A 12,608-nucleotide genomic window follows, 5' to 3' on the forward strand; every position below is an offset into this window, starting at 1 on the left:
TGTGAAGTGGAAATGGACTGTTGCCTGTGAAACCGCTTTCCAGCAAAGTAAAATCCAGCTCATGGAAAGTACTTTGTTGGTACACTATGACGTAAGTAGAGAATAACGTCTTGCGTGCAACGCCTCTCCATATGGAGTAGGTGCTGTGATTTCGCATGTAATGCCAGATGGGGAAGAAAGACCCATTGCATTCGCCTCGCGTACTCTGTCACCAAGTGAGAGAAACTATGCGCAAATAGAGCGAGAAGCATTGGCGTTGATATTTGGGGTCAAGAAGTTCCACAAATACTTGATTGGACGGAAATTCATTTTGGTCACAGACCACGAGCCACTCACAGCCATTTTCAATCCGCAGGCCTTCATTCCGACATTGGCCGCAGCGCGAATGCAAAGATGGGCTATCATATTGTCTGCATACACTTATGATATTGAGTATAGGCGTTCTACCAAGACAGGTAGACCATTCTAATGTACAGAAGTATTTCTCATACATACCGGTAGATGAGTTGCCGATTACATCAGATGATATCAGTAGAGCCACTAGAACCAACCCAGAGTTAGCCAAAGTGTATGACTTTGTAGCAAATGGTTGGCCAGGTTTTATTCCAGATGAACAGGTGAAACCATACTTCAGGCGTAGAGCTGAATTGTCAATTGATAAGGGCTGTATTTTGTGGGGGATAAGGGTAGTTATTCCAAGTAAGTACAGAGACAGATTGTTACATGTAAATGATCTCCACAACCATCACATGGGCATGTGTAGTATGAAAAGCCTAGCATGTAGCTACTTGTGGTGGCCAGGGTTAGATAAGGACATTGAAAACCATGTAAACGCCTGCACCACGTGCCTGTCAGTCCGAAATGCTCCTCCTACCACTCCACTCAAATCATGGGAGTGGCCCGCCCGAGTTGGCAACGGGTGCACATTGATTTTGCTGACCTAAAAGGCCAGCAGTTGTTGATTTTGATTGATAGTCACTCAAAGTGGGTTGAAGTTTATCCCATGAAAACCGTAATAGTATCACCACTGCAAAGACCCTGGATGTCTTGAGGAGGTTATTTTCCTCGTATGGACTTCCAGAAGAAATCATTTCAGACAATGGGCCACAATTCACTTCAGCTGAATTCAAAGAGTGTATGGACAGAAACGGTTTCAAACACACCCGAGTGGCACCATACCACCCTGCTTCAAATGGAGCAGCAGAGCGGACTACTGTTCAGATTGTCAAACGAGCACTGATCAAACAAATGTTAGATCAAAATCCTAAAAGGCAACATCTATCAGTGCATCACAAACTAGCAAATTTCCTCATAATGTATAGAAACACACCACAGACTAGTACTACAGGTAGAACTCCAGCAGATTTATTCCTCAAAAGGCAACCTGAACCAGATTTTCTCTCTTGAAACCCAACTTGGCACAAAAAGTAGAGAGCAAAGAAGAAAAACAACGGATATATCATGACCAAGGTAGAGTAAAGGAGCGAACACTCCAGGTAGATCAGAAAGTGAGGGTCAAAAGTCATGAAAACAGTCTGGTCAAGTGGTTGCCTGCAAAGGTAGTCAAAGTTTGTGGACCACGTACATACATTGTTCATGTGTATAACAATGGCAAAAACAGGTATGTGCATATTGATCACATTTTTCCCTCCCAAGAAGAAAATCAGTCAGAGTCTGTTGTAGGGGTCCCAAGTTACACAAACAGTCCAGAAGTAGTAGTAAACTTACCACCGTCACCAGAACAAGAGCAAAAAGGGTGACACATGTGATAAGACCGATGTGAAAACTCTTGATAAATGTCAGGTCACTCCTCAAAATCTAGCTAGGGATTCACAAAGTAGTCCAGTGCGGGAAACAAATGGGCCAGGGACAAACTGCACGGAAAATTCTCAGAGGCGTTATCCACAAAGAAACAGAAAAGCACCCGATAGACTTGATTTGTAATTGTAAACTACATAACTGTACGCAAAACAAAAAGGAAAAGAAACAGTGTTCATGTTACATGTGATTGTATTAAAATTTCTTCAAAATTTTGTCAGAAGTACATGTATTTAAACAGTCAATACAAGTTGAATACATGTACATGTTGTTATAAATTTAACCACGGTCATTGGTTATTCTCCAAAAACAAGAATTTAACAAAATTAGGATTTTGAACACATTTTGGAAGGACAAAGGTGACACATGTTAATATTTCAGCTTATAAAGGACCAATGATTTAATTAGGGACACTTACATATATCTCATTTTGGTATGTGAAATAATTTGCTGAGGAAAGTAACTCATTGCATTTTTTTTTACTTGAAAGTTCATGGGGTCCAAAACTAAGGGGGGAGGAGTGTAATGTGTTAACGTATTACTGTTAATGTTAAAGAGCGCCCTCTCTTGATGTTGAATAAACGACACCGGAGGGGTGCACACCGGTAAATCGATCCGCCAAGCTCATGAATAAAAGTTATACCCTCAAAATATTCTATATTAGAGAGTTCTGAGCGCCGTAAAATTGGGAAATTGAAGAGATATGGTTCCGGTAATGAATCTCTGGCCCGGACTTGGGGCTTCCAATTCTGAGCATTTTGGATGCTATTGGGCTCGAAAGTGGCGCTATTTTGCCCTGTTGTGAAGGGATCGTTTTTCAAGATGGCTACTTTTCCGCTTTGGGGAAAATAGGGGTCGTCTTCTTTGGGTGAAAATATCTCGAAAAGTCAATGGTCAACCCACCAAAAATTGAAAAGAAAACGAAAGATGACATGTTGATTATCATTTTTCTGTGCAGCTTGAATACCTGTGAGAGTTTTGAGTATTTTTAAAAGAATTTTGAAGTATGGGCATTTAGCACTAGTGTCTATGGGAGTTTATTTGCAGGTATGCATCCTATAAAGAATAACAAAGATGGCCGCATCGCGCGTGCGCTGTGCCGCGGATATCATGGGTATAGGTCAGTGCATGACATACACCTTTTTTTCCTTTTCCATGCGTCAACACCAACACCAACACCACCAACACCACCACCAACAACACCTTGATATACGGATGTGATCCTCGACATTTTGTCCCAACTTTTAGTCACTTCGCTTTATTTTTTAAACGGTGTATAAACCATTATGTGGCCAACATGGTCCGACCAAAATTGCGCATACACCACAGTATGTAAGAGAGATACACCGTCCTTCCGTATTCGTGGTGCCTATATTAAGTATAAAGGAATGTGCAAATTTTCATGGCATTGTGGATTTTTTTTTTATTGCTTTCTAATCAACAGTTTGAAAAAATATGGTAGACAAAAATATAACGTAGTTAAAGGGAAATAAACAGTCCCTCTGGAATTTCGATCTGGAATTTCTCGGAGTGCAGCGAACAATAGCGGCGTCTGGATAGGAGCTGCGGGATATTTGCACATGAATGAGTCACATCGATAATGCTTACATCTGGTGATGGATTTTTTAACACTTTACGAATTAAAGACAAGCAGATGTGCTGTAAAAATTTAAATATAGAATACTTTTTGCAGCAGTCTATTATGCCGGTTAAAGGGCTAGTTTTAGCGCACTAAAATGTGCGCCCATTTATGGCAGACAGACTGGACATGAGAAATCACTGAGTAACCCTTCGACGATTCGCAGAGATGCAAAACATAAGAGTCATCGCCCCACCAACGTAGGCACACACCCTCCTGAAACGGTGATAACCTTTGTCTTTTAGAGGACATCAATGAATCTATCATCGGAACTGCAATAATCTCTATCTTTCTTTCTTGGCATGTATTAGACAACTTTACGAACATATTCCAGGTTCGATTTATATGAGGCACATAATTTTCTTGCTTTGATTGAAACTCCTGCACGAGGCCTCTGTTTCGTGTTCCGTAAACATTTTATGATTCTTTTTAGTATCACACATGCTTTACCTGCCTAATGCTGCATTTGACTGTGAACCGTGCATGTATGTATGCATTTCCACGTTGGGACAGTTCTTAAAGAGCCAGAGATAAATCCGCGAAGAAGATAGTGTGAAATTTCAGCCCACAACAACAACAACAACGACGACGACGACGACAACGACGACGACGACGACGACGACGACGACGACAACCGGCACCATTCCCTTGGTGGCAATTTTCAACCCTAAACTGTTAATTTCCAACCTCAATTGTCAACCAAGAAACATAGTTTAAATGCAAGGCCATAAAAGTCTCCGGTTTCTGGTATGGAACTTGCCCCTAGAGTGGTGCGGCGACGCGGGTTTTTTTCCCTACTTTTTTTTTTCTTCAAATGTCGGCTGACTATGAGGTTGCAGATGACGCTTCGATCCCCTTAAAACCTTACATGTTCCAGATACACGAGCATTGCTCCCTCAGTCTGGCTGCCAGAGAATTACAAAATTACAACATCCGTCTGCAAAAGGTGCCGGACTAAATTGACTGCAAAATATATGGGAGCACAGAGAGGCCACATAAAGCTTATACTCGATCGTAACCCCATCTAAAAACACGTTAAAATTGTGCAGCAGCAGGATTCCAATCAAACCAGTGAGTTAGGCGGTTAAGAGACACCATTTTACCAAAAAAGTTTTTTTTTTTATTTGCCGACGCGCATGGCTTCGGCGACAAGCGCGCACACTCTAAACCGGAGACTTTTTTGGGGGGGGGGGGGCCTAAGAGGGATTTTTTTATACTACAGTTTCATCAGTGGGAAAGGGGAAATCAACAAACTTCAATGCACATGGCAGACAATGCATAGGCCTAAGCTGTTTAAAACAATCTGCATTTTCATTCAATTTTCAGATGAAATATGATTAATGGATCCTCCTTAATTCTTGCCTTAAAAGTGGTCTGGGTAGAAACAGACAGCATCATGTTATTTAAAGGGCGCAGACCTGTAAATAGGCCCAAAATTGCCTACGCCGGCCTAATCACGATTTGCATGCCCTAAAATTCTTCAGTACTACAGCATTTTGTGGGCCATGACCTGGAAGTTTTGTCCAAAAAAAAAATGAAGGGTGGGAGCCGTGCACAGGACTGTGAGCTTGTGTTTCTGTGACATTTGGGTGAAATCGGGCACTAAAATGGTTCTATTTTGCAATGGAGCGTATGCATCAAAATGGCGACGGACTTCAGAACTATTTTAAGGGGTGATCATCTTTGGATGGAAATTTCTCCCAAAAGACATAAGATTACCCCAACAAAATTGAACAGAAGTAAAATATGATGAAATAAGCCTTAACTTTGATGTGTGTTTCGAACACCTCAGAGAGTTGTGAGTATTTTTCATGAATTTCCGAATTGGGGCATTTATCATTGGGGTCTATGGCAGTTTATTTACCGGTCTGCAATCCTACTTACAAAATGGACTCGACACCGCGTCACGCATATGCGCTATGCCGCGATAGTGGTTTTCCAGTGGGCGGGACCTAGGAGAAGGGAGGCAAAAACATTCCAAAGGGGTCACCAAGGGAGAATCTGCAACAAATGCTCACAAATAGTCGAAGGTCCAATAGGCCATCGGCCGATCAAAGCAATTTCGGGAGGAAATCGGGGAGAGGGATTGTTGGGAGGAGCTGGAACTCAATTATCGTTCTATAGCCAGGGAATGCGCATATAAAAGCTGCCCACGTTCAGGCCTGATATCGACCTCAGTTTTTTTGGTTTCTTTCATTTTTTTTAAAATCAAATACGAGTTATGGATCCATCCTCTTTCCGTTTGGGGGAAAATAGCAAACTTTCGGGTTGTCAAGTATTTTCTCAAGACCTTAGATAAATGGGATAGTTCTGTCTTCAACTCAGTAAATAAGGCAAACAGAAACGGATTTGATTTTAACTTCAAGAGCAAAAGTACAATTTTATTTTAAAGAAAAATCAAATGAAAAAAAGGAAGAGGAATATTTACAAGAATATCTACAAAATAATCAAATTTAATCAAAGGATCTTCCACAATTCAAGAACTCAACTTAAGAACGATCCAAAGAATTCAGGGTTTCTCTGAAGATGACAAAATGTAACAGATTTAACTTAGGCAAATCAAAAGAAACATCTCAAATCAAGCAAATTAAATCGCAGGTTGAATTAGCACGGGTTAACTTTGAAGGTATAGCAAGGCATACAAATTAGCAACTTTGCAACAACACAAAAAAATGAAAATCTCAATTCGTAATACGTTAACACATTACACTCCTCCCCCTTAGTTTTGGACCCCATGAACTTTCAAGTTAAAAAAAATGCAATGAGTTACTTTCCTCAGCAAATTATTTCACCATACCAAAATGAGATACATGTAAGTGTCCCTAATTAAATCATTGGTCCTTTATAAGCTGAAATATTAACATGTGTCACCTTTGTCCTTCCAAAATGTGTTCAAAATCCTAATTTTGTTAAATTCTAAACCATTATGTGGCCAACATGGTCCGACCTCCGATCAACAGTTTGAAAAAATATGGTAGACAAAAATATAACGTAGTTAAAGGGAAATAAACAGTCCCTCTGGAATTTCGATCTGGAATTTCTCGGAGTGCAGCGAACAATAGCGGCGTCTGGATAGGAGCTGCGGGATATTTGCACATGAATGAGTCACATCGATAATGCTTACATCTGGTGATGGATTTTTTAACACTTTACGAATTAAAGACAAGCAGATGTGCTGTAAAAATTTAAATATAGAATACTTTTTGCAGCAGTCTATTATGCCGGTTAAAGGGCTAGTTTTAGCGCACTAAAATGTGCGCCCATTTATGGCAGACAGACTGGACATGAGAAATCACTGAGTAACCCTTCGACGATTCGCAGAGATGCAAAACATAAGAGTCATCGCCCCACCAACGTAGGCACACACCCTCCTGAAACGGTGATAACCTTTGTCTTTTAGAGGACATCAATGAATCTATCATCGGAACTGCAATAATCTCTATCTTTCTTTCTTGGCATGTATTAGACAACTTTACGAACATATTCCAGGTTCGATTTATATGAGGCACATAATTTTCTTGCTTTGATTGAAACTCCTGCACGAGGCCTCTGTTTCGTGTTCCGTAAACATTTTATGATTCTTTTTAGTATCACACATGCTTTACCTGCCTAATGCTGCATTTGACTGTGAACCGTGCATGTATGTATGCATTTCCACGTTGGGACAGTTCTTAAAGAGCCAGAGATAAATCCGCGAAGAAGATAGTGTGAAATTTCAGCCCACAACAACAACGACGACGACGACGACGACGACGACGACGACGACGACGACGACGACGACGACGACGACGACGACGACGACGACGACGACGACGACGACGACGACGACGACGACGACGACGACGACGACGACGACGACGACGACGACGACAACCGGCACCATTCCCTTGGTGGCAATTTTCAACCCTAAACTGTTAATTTCCAACCTCAATTGTCAACCAAGAAACATAGTTTAAATGCAAGGCCATAAAAGTCTCCGGTTTCTGGTATGGAACTTGCCCCTAGAGTGGTGCGGCGACGCGGGTTTTTTTCCCTACTTTTTTTTTTCTTCAAATGTCGGCTGACTATGGGGTTGCAGATGACGCTTCGATCCCCTTAAAACCTTACATGTTCCAGATACACGAGCATTGCTCCCTCAGTCTGGCTGCGAGAGAATTACAAAATTACAACATCCGTCTGCAAACGGTGCCGGACTAAATTGACTGCAAAATATATGGGAGCACAGAGAGGCCACATAAAGCTTATACTCGATCGTAACCCCATCTAAAAACACGTTAAAATTGTGCAGCAGCAGGATTCCAATCAAACCAGTGAGTTAGGCGGTTAAGAGACACCATTTTACCAAAAAAGATTTTTTTTTTTTTATTTGCCGACGCGCATGGCTTCGGCGACAAGCGCGCACACTCTAAACCGGAGACTTTTTTGGGGGGGGGGGGGGGGGGCCTAAGAGGGATTTTTTTATACTACAGTTTCATCAGTGGGAAAGGGGAAATCAACAAACTTCAATGCACATGGCAGACAATGCATAGGCCTAAGCTGTTTAAAACAATCTGCATTTTCATTCAATTTTCAGATGAAATATGATTAATGGATCCTCCTTAATTCTTGCCTTAAAAGTGGTCTGGGTAGAAACAGACAGCATCATGTTATTTAAAGGGCGCAGACCTGTAAATAGGCCCAAAATTGCCTACGCCGGCCTAATCACGATTTGCATGCCCTAAAATTCTTCAGTACTACAGCATTTTGTGGGCCATGACCTGGAAGTTTTGTCCAAAAAAAAAATGAAGGGTGGAAGCCGTGCACAGGACTGTGAGCTTGTGTTTCTGTGACATTTGGGTGAAATCGGGCACTAAAATGGTTTTATTTTGCAATGGAGCGTATGCATCAAAATGGCGACGGACTTCAGAACTATTTTAAGGGGTGATCATCTTTGGATGGAAATTTCTCCCAAAAGACATAAGATTACCCCAACAAAATTGAACAGAAGTAAAATATGATGAAATAAGCCTTAACTTTGATGTGTGTTTCGAACACCTCAGAGAGTTGTGAGTATTTTTCATGAATTTCCGAATTGGGGCATTTATCATTGGGGTCTATGGCAGTTTATTTACCGGTCTGCAATCCTACTTACAAAATGGACTCGACACCGCGTCACGCATATGCGCTATGCCGCGATAGTGGTTTTCCAGTGGGCGGGACCTAGGAGAAGGGAGGCAAAAACATTCCAAAGGGGTCACCAAGGGCGAATCTGCAACAAATGCTCACAAATAGTCGAAGGTCCAATAGGCCATCGGCCGATCAAAGCAATTTCGGGAGGAAATCGGGGAGAGGGATTGTTGGGAGGAGCTGGAACTCAATTATCGTTCTATAGCCAGGGAATGCGCATATAAAAGCTGCCCACGTTCAGGCCTGATATCGACCTCAGTTTTGTTGGTTTCTTTCATTTTTTTTAAAATCAAATACGAGTTATGGATCCATCCTCTTTCCGTTTGGGGGAAAATAGCAAACTTTCGGGTTGTCAAGTATTTTCTCAAGACCTTAGTTAAATAGGATAGTTCTGTCTTCAACTCAGTAAATAAGGCAAACAGAAACGGATTTGATTTTAACTTCAAGAGCAAAAGACGACGACGACGACGACGACGACGACGACGACGACGACGACGACGACGACGACGACGACGACGACGACGACGACGACGACGACGACGACGACGACAACCGGCACCATTCCCTTGGTGGCAATTTTCAACCCTAAACTGTTAATTTCCAACCTCAATTGTCAACCAAGAAACATAGTTTAAATGCAAGGCCATAAAAGTCTCCGGTTTCTGGTATGGAACTTGCCCCTAGAGTGGTGCGGCGACGCGGGTTTTTTTCCCTACTTTTTTTTTCTTTCAAATGTCGGCTGACTATGGGGTTGCAGATGACGCTTCGATCCCCTTAAAACCTTACATGTTCCAGATACACGAGCATTGCTCCCTCAGTCTGGATGCGAGAGAATTACAAAATTACAACATCCGTCTGCAAACGGTGCCGGACTAAATTGACTGCAAAATATATGGGAGCACAGAGAGGCCACATAAAGCTTATACTCGATCGTAACCCCATCTAAAAACACGTTAAAATTGTGCAGCAGCAGGATTCCAATCAAACCAGTGAGTTAGGCGGTTAAGAGACACCATTTTACCAAAAAAGATTTTTTTTTTTTATTTGCCGACGCGCATGGCTTCGGCGACAAGCGCGCACACTCTAAACCGGAGACTTTTTGGGGGGGGGGGGGCCTAAGAGGGATTTTTTTATACTACAGTTTCATCAGTGGGAAAGGGGAAATCAACAAACTTCAATGCACATGGCAGACAATGCATAGGCCTAAGCTGTTTAAAACAATCTGCATTTTCATTCAATTTTCAGATGAAATATGATTAATGGATCCTCCTTAATTCTTGCCTTAAAAGTGGTCTGGGTAGAAACAGACAGCATCATGTTATTTAAAGGGCGCAGACCTGTAAATAGGCCCAAAATTGCCTACGCCGGCCTAATCACGATTTGCATGCCCTAAAATTCTTCAGTACTACAGCATTTTGTGGGCCATGACCTGGAAGTTTTGTCCAAAAAAAAAATGAAGGGTGGGAGCCGTGCACAGGACTGTGAGCTTGTGTTTCTGTGACATTTGGGTGAAATCGGGCACTAAAATGGTTCTATTTTGCAATGGAGCGTATGCATCAAAATGGCGACGGACTTCAGAACTATTTTAAGGGGTGATCATCTTTGGATGGAAATTTCTCCCAAAAGACATAAGATTACCCCAACAAAATTGAACAGAAGTAAAATATGATGAAATAAGCCTTAACTTTGATGTGTGTTTCGAACACCTCAGAGAGTTGTGAGTATTTTTCATGAATTTCCGAATTGGGGCATTTATCATTGGGGTCTATGGCAGTTTATTTACCGGTCTGCAATCCTACTTACAAAATGGACTCGACACCGCGTCACGCATATGCGCTATGCCGCGATAGTGGTTTTCCAGTGGGCGGGACCTAGGAGAAGGGAGGCAAAAACATTCCAAAGGGGTCACCAAGGGCGAATCTGCAACAAATGCTCACAAATAGTCGAAGGTCCAATAGGCCATCGGCCGATCAAAGCAATTTCGGGAGGAAATCGGGGAGAGGGATTGTTGGGAGGAGCTGGAACTCAATTATCGTTCTATAGCCAGGGAATGCGCATATAAAAGCTGCCCACGTTCAGGCCTGATATCGACCTCAGTTTTTTTGGTTTCTTTCATTTTTTTAAAAATCAAATACGAGTTATGGATCCATCCTCTTTCCGTTTGGGGGAAAATAGCAAACTTTCGGGTTGTCAAGTATTTTCTCAAGACCTTAGATAAATGGGATAGTTCTGTCTTCAACTCAGTAAATAAGGCAAACAGAAACGGATTTGATTTTAACTTCAAGAGCAAAAGTACAATTTTATTTTAAAGAAAAATCAAATGAAAAAAAGGAAGAGGAATATTTACAAGAATATCTACAAAATAATCAAATTTAATCAAAGGATCTTCCACAATTCAAGAACTCAACTTAAGAACGATCCAAAGAATTCAGGGTTTCTCTGAAGATGACAAAATGTAACAGATTTAACTTAGGCAAATCAAAAGAAACATCTCAAATCAAGCAAATTAAATCGCAGGTTGAATTAGCACGGGTTAACTTTGAAGGTATAGCAAGGCATACAAATTAGCAACTTTGCAACAACACAAAAAAATGAAAATCTCAATTCGTAATACGTTAACACATTACACTCCTCCCACTTAGTTTTGGACCCCATGAACTTTCAAGTTAAAAAAAATGCAATGAGTTACTTTCCTCAGCAAATTATTTCACCATACCAAAATGAGATACATGTAAGTGTCCCTAATTAAATCATTGGTCCTTTATAAGCTGAAATATTAACATGTGTCACCTTTGTCCTTCCAAAATGTGTTCAAAATCCTAATTTTGTTAAATTCTAAACCATTATGTGGCCAACATGGTCCGACCAAAATTGCGCATACACCACAGTATGTAAGAGAGATACACCGTCCTTCCGTATTCGTGGTGCCTATATTAAGTATAAAGGAATGTGCAAATTTTCATGGCATTGTGGATTTTTTTTTTTATTGCTTTCTAATCAACAGTTTGAAAAAATATGGTAGACAAAAATATAACGTAGTTAAAGGGAAATAAACAGTCCCTCTGGAATTTCGATCTGGAATTTCTCGGAGTGCAGCGAACAATAGCGGCGTCTGGATAGGAGCTGCGGGATATTTGCACATGAATGAGTCACATCGATAATGCTTACATCTGGTGATGGATTTTTTAACACTTTACGAATTAAAGACAAGCAGATGAGCTGTAAAAATTTAAATATAGAATACTTTTTGCAGCAGTCTATTATGCCGGTTAAAGGGCTAGTTTTAGCGCACTAAAATGTGCGCCCATTTATGGCAGACAGACTGGACATGAGAAATCACTGAGTAACCCTTCGACGATTCGCAGAGATGCAAAACATAAGAGTCATCGCCCCACCAACGTAGGCACACACCCTCCTGAAACGGTGATAACCTTTGTCTTTTAGAGGACATCAATGAATCTATCATCGGAACTGCAATAATCTCTATCTTTCTTTCTTGGCATGTATTAGACAACTTTACGAACATATTCCAGGTTCGATTTATATGAGGCACATAATTTTCTTGCTTTGATTGAAACTCCTGCACGAGGCCTCTGTTTCGTGTTCCGTAAACATTTTATGATTCTTTTTAGTATCACACATGCTTTACCTGCCTAATGCTGCATTTGACTGTGAACCGTGCATGTATGTATGCATTTCCACGTTGGGACAGTTCTTAAAGAGCCAGAGATAAATCCGCGAAGAAGATAGTGTGAAATTTCAGCCCACAACGACGACGACGACGACGACGACGACGACGACGACGACGACGACGACGACGACGACGACGACGACGACGACGACGACGACGACGACGACAACCGGCACCATTCCCTTGGTGGCAATTTTCAACCCTAAACTGTTAATTTCCAACCTCAATTGTCAACCAAGAAACATAGTTTAAATGCAAGGCCATAAAAGTCTCCGGTTTCTGGTATGGAACTTG

This window comes from Patiria miniata, unplaced genomic scaffold (assembly GCF_015706575.1).
Source record: "Patiria miniata isolate m_02_andy unplaced genomic scaffold, ASM1570657v1 HiC_scaffold_6, whole genome shotgun sequence".
NCBI classification, from domain to species: domain Eukaryota; kingdom Metazoa; phylum Echinodermata; class Asteroidea; order Valvatida; family Asterinidae; genus Patiria; species Patiria miniata.